Source organism: Hippopotamus amphibius, chromosome 6 (genome assembly GCF_030028045.1).
Source record: "Hippopotamus amphibius kiboko isolate mHipAmp2 chromosome 6, mHipAmp2.hap2, whole genome shotgun sequence".
NCBI classification, from domain to species: domain Eukaryota; kingdom Metazoa; phylum Chordata; class Mammalia; order Artiodactyla; family Hippopotamidae; genus Hippopotamus; species Hippopotamus amphibius.
The window spans coordinates 29,949,575-29,968,074 of NC_080191.1; the positions used below are offsets into that span (position 1 = coordinate 29,949,575).

The 18,500-nt window shown below is 38.8% G+C and overlaps 1 long non-coding RNA gene across 2 annotated transcripts; it reads right to left on the minus strand.

The window, feature by feature from the left end:
- Nucleotides 1–207: 207 nt before the first annotated feature.
- Nucleotides 208–18,171, minus strand: LOC130856123 (uncharacterized). 2 transcript variants are annotated; one of them, XR_009054441.1, is made up of 3 exons: nt 18,036–18,171; nt 17,593–17,757; nt 208–1,033 (listed from the first exon to the last, which is right to left on the minus strand). It is a non-coding gene; the product is annotated as an uncharacterized LOC130856123 (long non-coding RNA). The 2 variants fall into 2 exon arrangements; XR_009054440.1 differs by lacking the exon at nt 208–1,033 and adding an exon at nt 5,426–5,490.
- Nucleotides 18,172–18,500: the final 329 nt, after the last annotated feature.

Below are 18,500 nucleotides of genomic sequence, written 5' to 3' on the forward strand. Positions count from 1 at the left end.
TACTTGGCAGTTGGGGTGGCTGTAGGGTGGGAGTGGGGCACAACTGGAGGATACATGAAAATAAATGATCAGTTTCCATGCTCCTTTTTTGGATTATGCATTAATTATGCCTCATTTGCATTGTGAGAGTAGGTACTTATATCATTGCATATTTTGGTAAATATTAATTTATAATGGTCAAAATACTCAAGAGATTAATTTCAAGTGAGCATAAAAATGATGAAAGGTGAATTTGAGAAGTCTAGAGAAAAGGTAGTGGTAAGCACATTTATGATGGAGCTAGAACCTTGAAGACCAGGATTTCCTTAGCCACAGAATTCTAGAAAGTTCTAAAGGCCATTTCATTTGAGCCTGGTGTATATATTGCCAGAAAATTGGATATTTCTTTTCTCCTTATCTGTGTCCTCTCCTTTCCTGGCCTGGGAAATTATTTTAGATTTTCTGGGTGAGCTCTAAATGCTCTTACATGTATCCTTATACGAGAGAGGGAGAGGGAGATTTGACATACAGAGAACATGATGTGAAGACAGAAGCAGAGATTGAAGGGATGTAGCCATAACCCAAAGAATGCTAATGAATGCTGGCAGCCACCAGAAGCTAGAAGACTCAAGAAATGGATTCTCCCCAAACCTCTGGAAGGAGTACAGTCCTGCCCACACATTGATTTCAGACCTCTAGGCTCTAGAACCGTGAGAGAATGAATCTGTGTTATTTTAAGTTACCAAAGTTATGGTAACTTTCTGTAATAGCCACAGGAAAATACCACAATGCGAAGTTTTGTTTAACATATATTGATTTGTCCTTTTTTATATGTATATGTATATGCCAAGGTTACTCGTTCATTCCTTCCTATATTCACCCAGTAACTACAGTTCTTTTTAGTGATTGGCTGTATGTATGTGTGTGTACGTGTGTGGAGTCATGCTGACTTTGTCTTTTCAATATTTAAACAGACAGCATGATGCTAAGGCGACCTTTTCTACGTGCCTCATTCTTTCTTACTCTTCATGACTTCATCCTTTCTAGCTTCTTTCTGTCAAAAAAAAAAAAAGAAAAGAAGAAAAAAAAAGCTATGAGTAAGTTAATTACTTGAAGTAGTTTCATCTAATAGCACTGTTATTTGCTGATGCATGCAAGCACAATTATTACTTCACCTGGCCTGGCAGTGTAACAGACTTTTGATGGATGAAAGGTTTTACAATGTGTTTTACTCTTCTAAGCATTGCACAGGCCTTTATTAGTAGCACATCCATGACAAATAGACCATATGTTTTAAGGAAGTAAACAACCAAGATTTAGAAATCAGCAAGCTGGTCTACAGACAAGGAGCTGAAGCCTCTGCTGCCGTTAGCCTGTGTTTCTATCTACTGAGGGAGACACACAAGAGAGGTATGGAAAATATGTGACAAGTGTTAAACCAATGTGTTTTTATCCCTCTTCCCTATAAACCCCATGTTCTATCACAGAGATTCTGTTGGTGTAGCCCGTGGAAAAGGGGCAATGACAAATGCTACTTTAGGAAGTTGGAAGACATGTAGTAGTGAAAGTCTATGTTATAGAGTAGGCAGCCAGCCCACTCCCTTGGCCCAGTAGCTTAGGGGCAGAAAAAGAGAAAGAAAAAAATGGGACAGAAATAGGGGAGCGAGACAGTCAGACATGGGCTTTTAATGCAGGAGGGCGTGAGGGTTCTGACCCCACTTCCTATTAGGGGTCTAGCAGGGGCCCATTGAATAGAGTGGCCACACAAAAGTGTGCACTGGCCCACACTGGGTGAGTGGGTGGAGTGGCATAGACAGGCTGAGACAGGATTTTGTTTTTCCCCTGGAACCTCCCTCGGGTCCTGTGCAATGTGAATGCTGAGTTCACAGCCCAGTGCCTGGTCAAGCTAGGCAGACTCAACCACAAGTTCATTGGGTATAGATGTCAGCAACAGACCAGCAAAAAGCACAAGGATGAGACGGAGCCAACCATAGGTCATGGGATCCAGCCAGTACACTAACAAAGCAGCTAAGATGGAGGCAAAAGGCATGGGTTATAGAGCAGAATGCCTGGGTACAATTTCTGGCCCTGCCATTTGGAGTGTAGTAATATTGCACAAATAACATCGTCTCTTTCTGCCTCAGTTCCTTCAACTATAAAACCAGGATAATGAAAGTATTTACCTTATAGTGCTATTGCAAGGATTATATTGAGCAATGCATGCAGTCAATTAAGAACAATGCTGAGAACAATAGTCATTCATCAAACATGGGTGGGTCACCCAAGACCTAGCATGAGGCCAGAGATTCTCCTTCCCATACTGTTTTAAGGAGATACAAATGCCCCCTCCCCTTCTCCTACTTGAGGAAATTAAAGAGTTGAGGAGATAGATGTAAAAGATAAAATAATTATAACAAACCAGATCTAAAAAGACTATGTAAACAGTTGGGTTGAGTTGAGTTTCAAGGTAGAATTTTGAGTTTCCAAGTAGAATATAAACCATATAATTTCTTTTCCTTTTTACTTGCTACTAGCTGACAGAATTGGGGGCAGGCTCATGAGTAAGACCAGGTTAGTTAGTAGACTAAGAAAAGATTCTTTTTTTTTTTCCTTCATAAATTGTACTGTCATTAGATATCTGGTTCTGATCGCCAAGTAAATAAATGAGCATTCTCTGGTGGTGATGATTTGTGACAAAACGCCAAGTGGGTAAAGTCATGTGTGATGATTGTATAATAATAATCCCAGCATTCTTCTTAGTTGTTTAATTTAAAACTTATACTTTACATGTATAAAGTCATATATGATAAGGGAGCACAGGGCCAGGGAAGAATTACCTGAGAAAATGACACTAGGGTTTATACTTGAAGTTGAGGAGGAGTCAGTCTTATTTACATTTGGAGGAAGAGTTTTCACATAGAAGGAACAACAATGCAGTGGTTCTGTGCCCAGAATGAACTGCTATTGTTTTAGGAACGGAGGGAAAGGCAACACAGCCAGAATGATGGAGATCAAGGCATGTGCCGTGGAGAGATTTATAGGTCATGGTAGGGAGTCTTAGTTTTATTTGAAAACAAATGATAAACCACTGGATGTTTTAAATTAAGGAATAATATGATCTGATGCACATTTTTATAAATCACTTCTTTGCATGGAAACCATTGTCTTTCTTAGAAGACATGAGTGGAAGAGAAGTAGACTATGAGGTAATTCAGACAAGTGAACATGATAGTTTAGACTAGGGTGATGGCAGTGGAGATGGAAAAAAGTGAATGGATGTAGAATATATTTTAGAAGTAGAGCCAAGAGTTTATGCTGATGCATTAGATGTGAAGTTGAGAAATTGAGGACAATTTCTTGATTTTGGGCTCTAGCCTGAATGAATGAAAGCAAATACCCTTTACTGAGGTCAGGAAGAACAGTTTAAGGTTGTTGCCCCAGGAAAGAACAGGTATCAAGGATTCTGTTACAGACATATTTAGTTCAAAGTGCTTACATAGCCAATTGTCAATATCAGATGGGCAAGTACTATGAATGAGTTTGGAGCTCTGGGTAAAGGTCATGGCTTGGGCATATAAAATTAGGTGTCACCAGCCATATAGACCAGCATTTAAAGACAAGGAGCAATCATCTAAGTAGAGAACATAGATAAAGGAGAGGAGAGGGCTCAGGATCTATTTATGATGAAACAAAACCAAAACCAAAACGTAACAAGTGAACTTCTTTGTCTTTCTCTCGTATATTTGTAAATAAACAGGAAGAGTGCATGAAGAATACAAGCTAAACTTGTAACACTGATCTGTGACGGGTGTGGTGTTGAAGGAAAATGTTTTCTTTCAATTGCAAGCATTTCAGTATTATCTGAAGATGCCTGACTTGAATATACTTACTAATCTTATTTCATTTGTAATTAAAACAAAATACTTGGAAAGGATCACAAGTAATACATGTCCACTATAGATAATTTATAAAATGACGCTAAGCCAAAACAATAATAGAAAAATCATTCATAACCCCATGTCTCAGAAACAATCATTTAACATTTCAGGATATGGATTTTTCTTATGTAAATATACTTAGGTGTAGAACCTTAAATATTTTATTTTTAGTTTTCACAGAAAAAAGATTCAGAGTTTGTGTTATTAATTTCCATTCTATTCTATGGTTATTTTTTCAACTCCCATGTTTTGATACCACTTACATCTCTAATCCAGATTTTAATCCTATGTACCATACTCCTCCATCCCTTGCTACCACACAATTTCACTTGGGTATCTTCTAAGAAGCCCAGATTCAAGGAATTAGACTTGAAATTTTTCAGTTTCTACAATCTCCACATTCTGAGTTTTGGTAAAGGGCACCATTACCTTCCAAATCAGAATTTTTAGGCAAGTTCTCATCCTTGCTCTATCTCATTCCCTTGCTATCCATATCTAAATCGTTAATGTGTTCTACAAATTCTACATTTTGTATGACTCTCAAATCTGAATTCAACTATCCTTATTGCCGCGGCTCCAGTTCAAGCCTTCAAAATATTTTTTTTATTGTTATGACAGCTGTTTAATTCTTTTCTTGTCCTGCTATAACCCAATCTTTCTTAAAATGTATACCCAATTATTGTCACTCTATTGTTTCAAACCCCTCAAGTGACCATCCACTGCCGTCTGTGTGAAAGCTGAATTCCATCATGTGGCACACAAGGCGTTTCATGATGGGGCTCCTCTGCCTTGGGTGCCTTGTATCTCATTACTTTCCTCCTTGCACCCTCATCTCGAGTCACAGGGGTGTACCTGTGGTTTCCAGAACATGCTCTGGTCCCAAGTTTGCCTAAAGTTCCTGATAGACTACTTGACACCAAATAGCCATTCAGTGCATGCTTATTAAATACCAGAATGTAAGTTTAAGAAGGCTGCCAGAGCTTACAGTGTGGACATGTGAAATAGCAGACTGTGTAGAGATGAGAAGTTCAAATGAAAAAGGAGCTGTATCAAAAGGCTTCAGAATAAGGAAGGAATATATGAAATCACAGTAATGTAGTATCCAGGGATTCATATTCTAACCCACACTGTCCAATAGAAAGATAATGTGAGCTGTTTGGAACATTTCAAACCTTCTAGTAGCCATATTAAAAAAAAAGTAAAAAGAAGTAGGTAAAAATAATTTTATTAAGATCCATTTAAGCCAATATAGCCACCATATTTTCATTTCAAAACATTATCGATATTAAAATGATTGATACTTTACATTCTTTTACCATACTAATTTCTTGCAATCCAGTGTGCATTTTACACTTAGAGCGTGTTTTAATATAAAGTAGTCCCATTGCAAGGGCTCAATAATCGCATGTGTTTGGCAGCTACTGGAGTGGACTGCATGGGTCTAGCACCCACAGAGAAGGAGGAGAAGAAAATCTGCTATAATACTGTGTTGTTACCATCAGGAGAAGCCAATGTGTATCCAGAAGTTCAAGCTTGACGGGTTTAGGCCACGTTTTACTGCCTGTGGATGGGACTGAAAATGAATCAGAGAAGTTAAAAATTGAGAATAAAATTTAGGAGGATATTTTAGGATGAAAAGTGACAGTAATAATCATGATGCAGCAATGGGAAGTCCAAAACTAAAAGTTGTATTACTGTGGTGCAAGAAAACAAGATATAGCTACTTCAGATAGGTTACCAAAAAGCTTATGTATTTAGATTTTGCCAAAGGCTGTTTTCTGGTTTACTTTTCAAGGTCTCAGTGTGGGAAAAAAAAAAAAAAAAGACCATTTCAGAAATTCTTATAATTTATTATGTATTTAACAGCATTTTTCATTTGTCGTAACGCAAAATCCAAAGTAATGGTTTCCATTTTTGCCACCTTGAATTATGAGTGAGTCAAAATCTCTAAAATAGTATAGGGTGGCAGCAATGAATAAGCAGGACTTGATGACAGTACCTCTCTCTCCCCTCCAGTAAATAACTGTGAGTTCAGCTAGAGCACGAAGCGGAACCCTGGCACCTTTATGAGATAAGAACACTAATTATAGTCAGATGGAGCACTATTCATTTACATACTTCTGAAGAAACAGGAGTGGTGATGTGTCAGAACTGATAAGAGGCGCTCAGAAACAGGCTGCCTGGTTTTTGTCCATAGAGAGTACACATCTGTGATTAAAGATGTGAAAAAACTCAAGACATAACCTTTATAAGGGAATTTCTTATAATTAGATTCTCTATTTTTGAATAAGTAATAGTCTTTTTATTTTTTCTTTGTGGACTATTTTAACTGTTGGAAGGGCAGTTTATGAATTCTTAAAAGTAGAAAAGAAAAAAAGAAATGCAGAAGATTACACTAAAAGCAGAAAATCCTTTCACGTATTAAATCAATTGGCTATTTGAACAATGTCCCAGTATTTACCATATCTGTAAGCAACTGATGACTTAACATGCAACAACCATCAGTAAATATTCCGCTTTTACATAGTTTTTCCTTACTCAGTTCTTCCTGATATTTACCTAATTACCCCAAAGGATAAAACACTTATTCTATTGTTTAGCATTTTTGGTTTTGAACTTCAATAAACATTTAATGAATTTCTTTGATGTACTTTTTAATAAACTCTAAACTCATTTTTCTTCACTGATTTTTCTTCAATTTTTTTTAACCAAACCTGTACATCTTTTAAAATTTAGCACTAAAAAGGGAACAAAACTATTTTTATCACAAACAGAAAAAGATTGACATATATGGCATAGAAAGTTGACTATGGGTCTAGGCTTTTGTATCTAGTTATGCCAAGTCTCTAATGATGTACTTGTCTTTGTAACATATATTTGGTCCAAGTTTAACCCTCTACTGGTGGAGGAAGGTGGGGCAGGGACTGGGGGAACAAGTTGGGCTGTGATTTGTGGGGGAGGAGCATTGGGTGTGTGGGTAAAGTAAGTCTATAGCTTTTGCAGAAATAATGGCTTTTGAATGTCACAGGCAAAACTGGTTATTTATTGCAGGATAAGAAAGCACTTGCTGTTTCTGCATTTGTTTCAGGTCAAATAATTTTTAAATATATATTTTAAAGGCATATATAATTGTTCATTGAAACTAGTAATGTCAATTCTACTTGAAAAAAACTCAAGATAATGTTCATTTTGTTTTCTTCTTGGACAAACACATGATTCTCAATCCTAAATTGGGGCCTCTTCCTCAAAAGTTTTAAACAGGTGTAATTCATGACAGTTCATGGCAAGATCCTAAATTTTCTGTTGGTGGATCTCTGTGCCAGTGGTTACCCTCCAGTGTCCCCATTCAGGTCACTGGGAATCAGTCCTCAGAAGGAAGAGTTAGTCAAACTTCTCTAGCCCTAGTCAGGCTTTGGGAAGAGGATTTGCTCATCAAAAAAACCCCTGGGATACCCCCTGTCAAAGTTTGCTTCCATTATTTTGAACCTACAAATCTACTATCACACATCTCCTAATGATCTTAGACAACCATATACATTTATTTTATTTAAGGAACTGCTTCCCCTGCTTCTTCCCAGTTATTTTATAGAAATATCTTCCATATAACCAGGAACAAACAATTCGGCAAGAGGGAACTGTCAAAGCTAATCCATGATAATGGAGAATGGAGTTCAGATAATTTACATTTACTTAGGTTTTACTTTTACCTAAAGGAAAAAATGTATATTATTGCTTTTTAAGGTTTTGTTTTCATTCCCGGATTGCGGCACCAAAAAAAAAAAAAAAAAAAAAAAAGTTTTCTTGTGTGGAATCTGTTTATTTCTTTGTTTTGTTTTGCTTTTGCTTTTTTTAAAGACAAAACTATAGAGGGAATTTCTGAGGAATTGAGTTATACTCTAGGTGTATTTAAGATAGCTAGTTACTGCATTTGGTTAGTCACTCTGTAGATACTAAAAAACAAAAAGTACAAATCCAATATGCAATAAGACTCTAAGAAGATGATAATTAAGGAAAAAAATTTAATTACTTGATAGTATTTAAACTAGTTATAGTTGGGGTATATTTTAATAAAGCCGTTTTTAAAAAAGAAGGGGAGTTATTACCAAGGCCAAAAGAAAAAATTATAGTCAGATTGATCTTCCAAGTTAATAGCACCTGTAACTTTAACATACTCTGATGTATGTGTCACTGTCAAGTTATTAAAAAAAAAAAAAAAGATTCAGTCTCCATTTACCAGACATCCCATGGCCTGTAGCAATCTGTAAGGATGAGAGAGAAAAAAGCAGGATTAATGTGTCACTCTCCCATGCTACTGAACCATGGGACCTGCAAATCCCAAGAAAGAGGGAGACTCGTACAAGGTCACTTGGGATTAGGCATGCAAACTAATGGCCTTACTCATTGTTCCAAGGGGTCCTGTGATTGGGCTTGAAGCCAACACACTTCAGCCAACAAAGTCTCTCAATTAGGTACAGTCCCAATGCCAAGTTTCTCAGCAAGAGCATGTGAAAGGGCTCCTTTTGACTTTTGATCAAATCCATTTAAAATCTTCGCCATGGGACTCTGAAAATCACCACTAAAAAATATTTCCGGAATGTCTCATACCTGGAGACTAATATTAGATACTTGTTCTTACTATAGAGATTATCACCAATGAGCTCACAATGCTCTCAAGTAAATGGATTCAAAACGAAATATTGCTGTGAACCATGGTGGAAACAGGAAATCCATTCACATTTGCCAGTAGTGCTAGGCGATCAGCTTCTTAGGGAGGGGACCTTGTCTTACACCTCTGTGCAGGTGCAGAGCCCCATATGTGATAGACACAATGAATTTTTTTTGATTGGATGGATGAATTAAACAGATTTGTTTACTGAGTTTGCAAAATAATCATCAAACAAATAGGTAGTTTACCATTTAGAAGACCCTTTTCTACCCTGTTTTCCCAGTTACCCATGGTGAGACCTGAAATGTTTGTCCTTTTAGAACAGAAGAAGAGCTTTTTACACTGGGAAATCCAAACCAATGGCAGCCTGCCTGCTTTCTGGAGGTTGCCTAATCCCTCCTGCTTTGGAATGCTCATTTGTGTTGGGATGTGAAGTCTCTTGCCTTGGCGGGGATCACAGAACTACAGAGGAAGGCTTTCACTTCAGCACCCTTTCCTTTCAAGTGTTAAAAAAACAAGGTTTGACTAACATGTAGTACTAAATACTTTGTTTTCAGATCTTATTTGTCTTTTCTATTAAATTTTTTGGTGGTGATAATAAAACAGTGAGTCACAATCCATGAGAAGGATCCATGCATATTCCCCTTAAGAGGGATGCTCCCATGATTTCAACTCAGCTGAGGTGGGCACAGTAAGTGGAGACGTTGAACTCAAAAGCAAAAGAGTTAGGACAGACTGTGGCAAATTCTGTGGCTTAGTGCATAGGATTATCTGTTATCCTGCCAAGCTTCCCTATGTGGAACTGCTTTTTCCTGATGAGAAATGCAGGAATTTATGAGATATTGAACACAAATCTCAACCATGAAGGCTTAAAGAGGGTAAACTCTAAAAATGTACTTTTACAAATTTAAACAATATTTGCAAACTTAATTGCCTATAACATTCAAAAAGATAACAAAAATCTGTGACGTGGGCCGAATATCAGATAAATGGAGGTGTAGAGCCTGTGGGGAAGTGGTTAAGCTTGTGCCTGTTTCAAAGTTGTTCAAATTCTCAAACACACACACACACACACACACACACACACACACACACACACACACACAGGGACACAGAGTCATTGAGCAAAATGTATCAGTGACTATATGTAGCCTCTTGGCCATTATTTTTAACCCATGAATTCTACTGTTTTATTTAGTGTTTCTAGGTTAGGGGGATTTTTCCAAGTGAGAGTCAAGCCTGGATCTACTTCCTCTCATGTGAAATTTTTTAAAAGGTGTGATTTCAAAAGAATTAAAGATTCAGCTTGGTGGAGGTTAATTCCTTCTAATCCCTTCCTAATTCACCAAAAACTCAATCCACTATTACCATGACCCAATATGGTCTTAGACATGACCCTTATTCAGTGCTCCTCTCCTTGAGCTCCCCCTGGAGGTAAGAGTGCCACTAACAGAACCACTGAGGCCACTCACTGTCTTCTGAGAAAAGATAGGATAAATACGTTGGAACAGGAGTGGCACTGGGATGACTGCTAAGAACATAACAATCAAAAGGAAAATAAAAGCAATATTTATGTGAATTTATTCCTCATGTTTTGTGCACCAAATAAATATTTAGGGCATATACTATATGCAAAGAATTGTTGTAGATATTCTGGAACATACTGAAATCACCAGTAGCACATTTCCTTCCTCTCTCTTTGGGAAAATTAAAAGCATACAAAAAGCAACAATCTTTCTGCTTTTCTGACATTAGTAAAATTATCTTTCACTAATTTTTCTACTGAGTACTTCTTAAGTAATGGTGTTCTTCAGAACTCTCTTCAAATTCTCTTTTCTTGCTTTACTATATTCCTTTATTTATGTATTTCCATTTACTCTTCTGGTTCTAATCACCACCCATTTTCTGAAGATTTCCATCTTTATATCTCTAGACTGAATTTTTTTTGAGTGACAGATTCATGCTTTCATTTTTCTGCTGAAATTCTCCACGAGAAAGTTTCAAAGTCACTTCAAACCAACATACCCAAATGATAATTCAAGGCCATAAATATTTAATGACAAATAAACATTGTCAGTGATAAGTGCTGTGAATCTAGATGATCACTTTGGGCTGAGGTTGTGTGGAAAACTCTCAAGGCAGCACTAGTTAGGCAGGACTTCAAACAAGAGGTTGTTTGTGGGCAACATGTGCAAGAAACCAGGGGCACATCTAACACCACTTCTTCAAAGGAGACTTTTTCCCGCCATCCCAATACTTTTCAGGTCCAAGCTCAGTTTTGACCTCTATTACAATACAATTTTTTTAAAAAGAGAGAGAAAAACAACAACAACAACAACAAACTTGCCTCATGGTGATCTTTCTCTATCTGCTATCCCCATTGGAGAAATTGGAGATTAGAGACCAGATAAGCAAAGGGTGACCAAACCACATTAAACCACAACAGAAATAAACATGATTTTCTCAAACATATGTGGATTTCTCTACCTCTGAAAGGGCAAGCCTGAAGCCCAGTTGAGAGTTGGCTCTTAAATACCAGGTGTTTTCTTTATTTCTTCTGCATCCACTTAAGGTTGTGGATCAGCTCTGCCTTGGTCCAGCCAAAGAGCTGAATGTAGCCTCTGATGCTGGAAGCACTGTCCTGCAATCTTAAAAAGACGTAAAAGAACTGCCTTCTCTCTGTTCCCTGCCGTGCAGTGGCACTTCCAACTTAAGTAACTGTCAGCCCAGACTGAACTTTTTACAATCCCATCAGGCAAGTTCTTTCGATGCTTACTTCAAAATAAAATAAAGCAATGAAACTGTGACATTTGTAGAAACTGGACCTAGAGACTGTCATACAGAGTGAAGTGAGTCAGAAAGAGAAAAACAAATATCGTATATTAACACATATATATGGACTATAGAAAAATGGTACAAATTAGCTGGTTTGCAAGGCAGAAATAGAGACACAGATGTAGAGAACAAACATGTGGACACCAAGTGGGGAAAATGGGGAAGGTTGGGGGGGAATGAATTGGGAGATTGGGATACCAAATTATGCACTCTAAATATATGCAGTTTATTGTCTGTTAACTGTATCTCAATAAAAGTTCTTAAAAAAAGAAGAAAATAGATTTTTCCTTCTTTTTATCTTATGCAATGTTGTTATTTAGAAGAAACGTGGGGAGGCTTATCTGTTCCCCAAGTAATTACAGTGGTTGTTTTTCCTGTACAGAATTGTAGATAATTAAGATCATAATTTCTTTTTTTAATGTACAATTAGATACACCATGAAAATCTTAGCTGTGTGGAATTTTTTCATGAGAGAGAAGTATCCTTTTTACTGTGATAGCCTCGGGGTGATAGAAGTTATACTGTGACAGCTTACAAAAAAAGGCAATATAGTTTTGAGAATTCAGTCAAAAACAATAGGCTCCATTGAAGTGTCCTAATGTTCTTTGGTAACTGCATCGACAGTTACAAGATTTTTAAAAATTTAATTTAGTTTTTGTAGGCTTTGAATAGAAAAGTGTCCATTTGCAAGGCAGGTAAATATCTTTAAATAGTTATCAACCAGTGTCATGAAAGAGATCTTTTGTAATTGCACCTGTTGGAGTTAATTAGGCAATATTGTGTATCATGACTTGTCTGCCATAATATTGGCTTTGTTCTGAAACTGAAGTGCTATTTGCTGAGTCTGTTTAATGAAAGGTATTTTTGTATTTATGTATTTTCTTTTATACTTCCAAAAATCAGAAAAATTTAGCTTGGATGAATGAAGGAATATGCATTTGAAGAAAAAAGAGGAAGTTTCGTGATTTTCATTTGTTTATAAGCTAGATCTTGCATTGGAAAGCAGTGGAAAAGATGTTTTGTTTTTAAGGTAAAACAAGCAGCAATGTATTTGGCATAAGTTTTGAGGAAGTAGTCATTTGGCCTTAAGGAATGCATCCTACAGACACACATGGCAGTTCCAGCTCCTCTGGGCTTCAGCAGGGTGAAGAGCATGCAGAGCCTAAAGCCTAGCGTGACCTGTTTCAAAGTTCAGAATACAGATATGGCTATGATATGGTCATCTCCAAATCCTCCCCCGATCAATCACCTTTGCCCTACACTTTTTTAAACAACAGCAGCAACAATATCTCTCTTTCAGCCCTTTTCTCCCCCCCAAATAAAATTACCCCCCAAAACCCTCAGAACTTAGTCCAAAAGAAGTGTGAGGGTTTGTCCTGATTCCAACACCAAGCAGAGAGAGAAGTGTCTGCCTGATTAGACCCTTTCTGCCATTGCTTCTCCCTGGCACATAGTGTTGATGCTAAGGACTCAGCCTGTACAGCTTGATAGACAGTGTTTGTGTACCGTTGCTGGGTTACTCTTGCTGATATATACACATACCAGGCCACAGAGATGCCCTGCACTTAATGTGCCAAGGTTACAGCTTTTTTTGGTTGATATCACCATGCTTAACTACTGAAAGCACATAAATGGAGGAAAGAGTATTCCTGGCATATAGAACAGCATGTGTGAAGACCCAGAGGCAGAGGTAGGAGAAGTATAACTATTTAGGTAAAGAAAAATACTGGAAAACGGCATCAGTTTTTACCAGCAGTTATTAACTTTGGACTGTAGGATTATGGATGAGTTTGTTTTCCTTATACTGTTTTCAACCTTTTCTGCAGTAAAACCACATTACCTTATTATTTAAACATTTAAAAGTATCCAAGAGAGTAAAAAAGTCAGTGGCATTGGAAAAAAGTTGAACTTAGGAGTAATATTATTTAAGAAAATGATATAGGACAGAACTCAAGCTGGGTAATGAAAGAGAAGGGAGGGACTTCCTAGGTGGCGCAGTGGATAAGAATCAGCCTGCCAATGCAGGGGATACGGGTTCGATCCCTGCCCCAGGAAGACCCCACATGCTGTGGAGCAACTAAGCCCGTGCGCCACAACTATTGAGCCTGTGCTCTAAAGCCTGTGAGCCACAACTATTGAGCCCACGTGCTGCAACTACTGAAGCTCATGCGCCTAGAGCCCATGCTCTGCAACTAGAGAGGCCACCGCAATGAGAAACCTGCGCACCACTTGCCGCAACTAGAGAAAGCCTGTGTGCAGCAATGGAGACCCAATGCAGCCAATTAAATAAATAAATAAATAAATAAATTTATTAAAAAAAAAGGAGAGCGAGAGAGAGAAGGGAAAAAATGAATTCAAGGGTGGTTAAAACACTGGTGTAGGAATCCAGGTCTAGAGTGAAGAGATCTTGGCCTGGGTACTGGCAGATGCTGTGGAGGTTATAGTGATATAAGAAATAATTTAGAGCTGAAATCAAGATGGAAAGTTTTCTAGCCTGTTTCCCCTGCAGTGTAGGTGCCACTCATACCAGATATCTGAGAATTATCCTTAATCCTTTACTTTCCCTTCTCTTTCAAGATTTTTCTCTTTGATTTTCTGCAATTTGAACACAATATGCTTAAGTATATATATATTTTGTATTCATCTTGTTTTCGTTCTCTGAGCTTATTGGATCTGTGGTTTGGTATCTGTCATTAATTTTAGAAAGTACTCAGCCATTATTACTTCAATATTTCTTCTCCTCTAGTGTTCTAGTTCTGTATATATTACATCCTTTGAAAGTGTCACACTGTCTTTCGATGTTCTCTTGTATTTTCTTCATTCCTTTTCTCTTTGCATTTCAGTCTGGGATGTCCAAGGCTTCAAGTTCCCATAGTGCCCTTGATTTTGTTTCTCTTGTTGACTTCGGGCTTCTCTGAGAACTCTTCCTTGGACAGAATCTTCATCTTGCAGCCCTTTAACATGTAATCCACTGCTATTACTCAGGAGCTTGTTGGTGTGGTGGTAAGATATGGGAAGGGAAAGCATTCTCTAACCCTGTGAATAAATCTCCGTCTCTTAGTGGGCCTGAGTTCCTGGACTGGGACCTTCACAGGTGTTTCTTCACTTTTTTCTTCTCCTTATATCAGACAGGAAGGCTAGAGAGGCAGGAGTAGAAGAAAATATCCTTTCCACAGGTTGGATAAGGTTCTGGTAAAGTTTTTTTTCCCTCTGAATGTGGGCCTTTGTTATAGAGAACACTGTGGAGCTCTGCACCTATTTCAAATTGATGCTTTTCCCCTCCCCCTGCCAGAGCCATAAGAGGATTTTCTTGGCTTTTCTCAAAAAGAACCTGGTGGGAATTCTGGATACAGAACCCATGCAGGTATGGGTGGTCCCCCTAAGACTGTGCCCTTGCGGAGTTTCTCACTCTCACGCTAGCCCACTCTCAGTCTCCAGGAATTCATCAAAATTACAATGTGTTCCTACTAGTTTATGGTTCCAGAGGCTTCCTCCCCCGGTAAACAGATCTTAGCTATGAGCCTGGATTCTTCTGTCTTGACAGATTTGGGGATAGAGGTTTGTCTAGTGACTTCAGTTCTCTGATGGGTCCAAGAAAAGTCACTGATTTTCAGCTTGTTCAATTTTTTCTTATTGTAAGGACAAATGGGACATCTTCCAAACTTGAAACATGTCAGAACTGAAAGCAGAGGGCCTCTCCTCTTCTTCATCCTAACAACCATTGATCAAAGATTCCCAGTTTTATCTTCCAACTATCTTTTTTTTTTTAATTTTATTTATTTATTTATTGGCTGCATTGGGTCTTCATTGCTGCACACGGACTTTCTCTAGTTGCTGAGAGCGGGGGCTACTCTTCATTGTGGTGCGCAGGCTCCTCACTGTAGTGGCTTCTCTTGTTGTGGAGCACAGGCCCTAGGCACATGGGCTTCAATAGTTGCAGCACATGGGCTCAGTAGTTGTGACTCACAGGCTCTAGAGCACAGACTCAATAGTTGTGGCGCATGGGCTTAGTTGCTCCGTGGCATGTGGAATCTTCCCAGGGCAGGGCTCAAATCCATGTCCCCTGCATTGGCAGGCAGATTCTTTACCACCGAACCACCTAGGAAGTCCCCAACTATCTCTTAAATTTCTCTCTCCTTTTTATCCCCACTGCTATTGCTTTGATGGTGTTTCTTTGTCTCCAACTTAGATCATTTCAGAAACTTTGTAAATGGTCCCAGTTTCCTTAAAATCTCCTCCAGTTATGTAAGCATACATCTAGTTTTCCAGAGAGGTCCCAGTTTACGCCTCTTTTCTGAGCAGGATGATCACAGTGCTCCTTTTTTAGTCTCAAAGCATGCCCGTTTGGCAACGATGATGTGGTCACCCTTGATTCACCCAGGATTGTGAATCAGTCTTGCCCTGAATCCACCTCTGCCCTCAAATAATCTTTCTAAAATTTGAATATGATCATGTCCCTCTTCTGTATAAAAATTTTCAAGTTCTGTTCTCAGTCTATAGGGTAAAGTCACAATGCCTTGTTAGACAAGGGCATCCAAGTTCCTCCGTGACTTGACTCCTGCCTTTTCTGGCTAGTTTTTATCATGCCTTTCTCAATTCCTTAAATTTGAAGACCTAATGAAATAGAGCTACTTGGTATTCCTTGAGCACAGCATGTTGCTTTAAACATTGCTACAGGACTTCCCTGGTGGTCCAGTGGGTAAGCCTCTGTGCTCCCAATGCAGGGGGACCAGGTTCCATCCCTGGTCAGGGAACTAGGTCCCACATGCATGCCATAACTTAGAGTTCACATGCTGCAACTAAGAGCCCACATGCTGCAATGAAGATCCCGTGTGCCACAATGAAGACCCCACGTGCTGCAACAAAGACCTGGTGCAGCCAAAATGAATTAAATAAATAAATAAACATTTTTAAAAAAATAAATAACACTGCTACCTTTGTTCTGAAAACATTCAAGGCCCATTCTCCCCTCCACCAGCCCTTCCTACCTTACCTCCCCCAAATAATTAAAAATTATGGTTAATCATTAGTCACTCATAGTTACACGTTATTTTTTGTAGGCTCTGTCACACATATATAAACACTACACTACAAACACATACTACACACACTAGATTATGAACTCCTCAAGAGCAGAAACTCCATCCTGATCATTTGAATTCTTGATGTCTGACAGAGCAGGTGCTCAGTAATGTAGGTGGTACTCAACATTCACTCTGTTGAGTTGCATTAGGAGACAGGAGAGCAGTAAGTGTTCTAGTCAGTAGCAAGTGTACAATCAAATTAATGTCACAGATTTATACAGAGTAAGGGTCCCTTAGACCTATGATTCCCCTCAGGTGAACTTATAATACCGATTTTCTATGATTCTGAGACTTCAAATGATTAGAGATGGAAAGATCAGGGCAATTCAATGAGTTAGAAGAAGCAACAAAGAATAAGGGAATTAAAAAAAACAATTACTCTTCACCTCTTGGCTCAATTCCAATTTAGAATTCTGGAATTCCTTCGAGTTCCATGCTGGCTTCTGGTACACAGCACACCGTTTTTTTTAGTTCCCAATCTCAGCTCACTTTTGTAATCTCTGCCCTCACTCTCCACAAACAACCACTTCCTGGCCACCCACCCTCTTGGACCTAGAGCTGTACACACCAGTTGTGTGGTCAGCACTTTTGGAATATAGCCAGAGGAGTGGCCTATGCAGGGAACGTGAAATTCTCTGGTCCCCGGAGTCTGGATTGTGCTTTGGAAGGGTAAGCACAAGCATATCGCTTGGCCCAATAGATTCCTCACCCCACTGGGAGAAGGACAGCTGAAAGAGACCCCAGTGGGGTCCTCTAATGGCTAGTGCTCTGAGTAGGGGCTCCTCCTGCCAAGGTCTAGAATGGTATTGAAGTAAAGACTATATAGGAAATGACAAAGAATAGCATTGTGTTATTATTATATCAGCAGGTTTTTAATAGAGCAAGAGGTGAAAAAATGCTTTGGGGAACTAACTATAAAGTCTGCACTTAACAGAATGGGAGCCCTATTGGACAGAGTGGAGAGATAGAAAAGCTATAGATGGAAGTGCATATAAATACATATAAGTTGGGGTGAATATTAGCTCATAATCCCATTTCCTCCATCTCTGCCTTTCTTGGCTCCCTATACCTGGACACAGTGGTTCCTTACCTTAGAAACAAACTCATCCATTCCTATGTGTATATGTATATCTTTTCCTTGCTGCCCACAAAAGGTTTTGGAATAAGACATTTCTGGACTCAAGTCCTCCTTCTTCCATTAATGATTTATGTAGTCTTCAGTAATTCGGGTGGCAAGACTTCATTTCTCATAAATCTAAAAAGATTAAGATGCATTACCAGATTAGTTTGAAGAGAGTGAGAGGGTTGGTGGTTAGAAATGCAAAAACAGGAGCTATCCAGGTACAACCAGATTTTTATCAGAATTTCCCATGAAAATTTTGTGGTATGGCCTATAGAGCTTGTTTTGTTAAGAACCTTTCATTTGCTAGAGACTTTATTGACTCAGTCTACAGGAAGTCTGGAGAGAGAATTTATTTCAGCCATAGCTGGTTTCCCAAATAATTAATCAGTCATCTATTTTCTTCCACCTACCAGAGGCGGAGTCCTCCAGAAGCAGATGTTGAGATGAAGCTCAGAGTGCAAGCTGTTACCTGTGAAGGGAAAGGCAGAGGGAGAAGCAAAACCATGATGCAAGCCCTGCAAAACCTCGACCAACCTGCTGAGTTAATACTCTGTATTGACTGTGAGGTTTTCCCCGAGACTGGTCAAAATAGCCAGGCTTTGTACACAACCTTGCTCAGTCACTAATGCTGGCTGAGCCATGAAGGGCATGACCTCAGGTGAGGCAGGTCTCTGTAGCGGAGGCAGATTCTGAAAAAGCTGACAGCTGGGGACCATCTGATGACCACACTCCCTGTAGCTGCGTATCTAGTCATTCCCCAAAGAGAAACCTCAGTGGCACATCTCTGTGTCTACCTTACCATCTTTGACCCTACTTTCTTTCCTATGTGCTGGCTTCCTTCTGAAGCTTTTCCAAAGTTTTGGTGAACATGTTCA